Source organism: Pinus tabuliformis, chromosome 8 (genome assembly GCF_031772625.1).
Source record: "Pinus tabuliformis cultivar Carrire ecotype Pingquan chromosome 8, CPIR1, whole genome shotgun sequence".
NCBI lineage: Eukaryota > Viridiplantae > Streptophyta > Pinopsida > Pinales > Pinaceae > Pinus > Pinus tabuliformis.
This window is the reverse complement of record NC_142294.1, coordinates 390,989,217-390,992,125: the sequence shown is the minus strand read 5'-3', so window position 1 is coordinate 390,992,125 and position 2,909 is coordinate 390,989,217.

The window sequence follows — 2,909 nt, the reverse complement described above, 5'->3', positions numbered from 1 at the left end:
TTTTGGTAAAGATCTTTTAGAATCATAAGTTTGAGTTGTATAACCTACTAAATCTGAATGCCCCAAGGTTTTCTATGTTGTTGAATCCAGTTATAGATTCAAAACACATTTTTAGTAACAAGAAATCACATTCTTTCCAAAAAGTGGCCCAAAACCCCCCACCCCCATAAGACCTTCCACCTTCACAAAATTCATATATAATAACTAATTCTATAATAGTGTAGTCTAACTAATAGATGTTTTTTTCTTTTACAATAAATTTTACCCAAATTTTGATAAAGATATTTTAGAATCGTAAGTTTGAGTTGTATAACCTACTAAATCTAGATTCCCCAAGGTTTTCTAGGTTGTTGAATCCATTTGTAGATTCAAAACACATTTTTAGTAACAAGAAATCACATTCTTTCCCAAAAGTGGCCCAAAATTCTCCCCCCTACCTCCCCCAAATAAGAGCTTCCACCTTTACAAAATTAATATATAATAATTAATTCTATAATAGTGTAGTCTAACTAATAAATAGGTTTTCTCTTTTACTGTCAATTTTGCCCAAAATTTGGCAAAGATATTTTAGAATAGTAACCTTGAGTTGTATAACCTACTAAATTTGAATGTGCCAAGGTTTTCTAGGTTCTTGAATCCAATTATAGATTCAAAACACATTTTTTCTAACTAGAAATCAAAATCTTGCCCAAAATCCCCCCCCCAACCACCCCATAAGAGCTTCCACCTTTACATGGTTGGCCATATTTAGTATAATAAATTAGAATTTAAATGACCTTGGGACAAACCTCCTTCGATCCAACAGAGAAAAAACGAAGTCGATGTTGACTTCTTTGTTGCTTCATCGAATCAAGGGAGGTTTGCTCCAAGATTAGACTACTCGAAGAAATTATTCTAAAAAAAAATAGGAGCTAATTCAGATACTCATGTGTTGAAAATGCAACAAGATGATGGAGCTTAGTGGAAAGGAGTCACCTTCACTAAGTGGACCCACAGGGTATTTTTGGTGCAAAGTCTATTTTTGAACATATGGATCATGGTCTATGAGTTGCAGGATGCTGTTTATGGATGATTGGTCATGTTCGGAAAAATAGATGGACTTCTATTTTTGGTTCACAGCGGAGTGATTAGAGTCTATTTTTAGACTGCCAGGATAAAAATAGAAACAGTCAAATATTATTAGCCCTTAGTAATATTTGGACTCTAAACATTATCTTATTCTCTTGGAGCACTTCAGTTCGAGCTACGGATGTGGCACATGCAGCTGACAGAAGGAATCATGTGGTTTCTTATGTGTTAGTTGAGCTATTTCATGGAGGACTTCAGTTAGAACTCATGCATGTGAGTTCTGTGGAGTTGGATGTGGAGTTGATGGAGTTGTGTTTAGTTTGACTTAGTTGAACTAGTTGTATTTAGTCTAACTGAAGAATACACTAGTGATGAGTTGTGTGAACTAAATATTAATTAATTCACTAATTATTAACTCATAAAGAAACTAAAGAATACATCAGTTAAATCAGTGCATGGACAGTTCAACAGAGACAGGTGTTAGAGCTAAGTGAAAGGGTGAGTTGTGACTATCAGTTGTGCATGAGATTTTTCACATGCATGGATTGAGTAATGCCAATGAGGATTGCGCAGTGTGGGCCAATATCAAGGCAATTGTAGCTTGTGCTCACGTGATTCTCTTGCAAGATTGTGCAGTGGAGGCGGGCAAAGAAGCGGAGGAGATTTGAACCCGTGACTTGTTCGGATCTGAGCTAGTTTTGTGTGTAACAGGTGGAGATAGTACTGAGTACTTGTGAGGAGTATTGTACTATGTATTGTTACATGTTCTCAATCATTATAATATACAGATAGTTGGGGGTTTTCATCTATATGCTTTCCCCGGGTTACATACTGTGTTAATGTGCGCATGCAATTGATGTTTCATTGTTTTTAATGCTGCTAAATTGATGATCAACGTAGAGGAGGTTATGTATTATGCATGTATTCAACAATAGTGTATAATCAGGATAATCTCTGTGAATAAGTGTCATATTATTAAAAATTTCTACATGGTATTAGAGCTGGTTGATTTGTAGAAAAAGTTCTACAGGATATCAAAGCGAGGATTGATCATCAGATCTATTATTCAGAAAGTGTTTACATTTTATTTCTTCAGGCAGAGTCTGTAATCGGGCTAGGTAGCCTCTGGATTCATCCTTCTTTTGGAAGGTGAGATATCCGGTGAATGCCCATACAGTCGATCTCTGTACAAGAAATATTTTGTTCTCACGAATTTTAGATCAGAAGCAGTTGAGTTTTGAGCTGGTGGAATGGCGCTCAAGGATAAACTCAGAAACATCTAAGTGTGAGAATGGAGATAGTATGCCCCAGTATCTCACGAAGTTCACCCAATGCCGAGATGAGCTGGGAAGTGTGGGGGTGACTGTCGATGATGAGGACTTGGTGAGCTTGGCTCCCCTTGGTCTTCTGAAGAGTTGGCATTCCTATCAGGACTCTGTCAATGGTCGGGAGAAATTTCCAGGATGGGAGAGACTTTGGTCGGATCTTGTGCAAGGAGGAGATCAAATGGAGCACCAGAGATAGTTCTTCATTTATGCATGATGAGGAGAATGGTGCCTTAGCGAATAAGGCAAAGAAGGGGAAGGAGAAGGGTTCTCTTTCTGAATCCAGTTCTTCCAATGATGGGAAGAAGGTTGACAAGTCGAAGGTGAGATGCTTTCGTTGTCATGAGTTGGGCCATTATGCTGTAAATTGTCCACGGAGGAAATCCAAGAAGGGATCCGGGGAAGGATATGAAGGTGAGGCACTTGCTTCACAGTTCGAGTTGGATTTCACACTCTTCGCATGCATGGTTTCATCCATGGTGGGAAGTGGTTGGTTTCTTGACAGTGGAGCTTCTT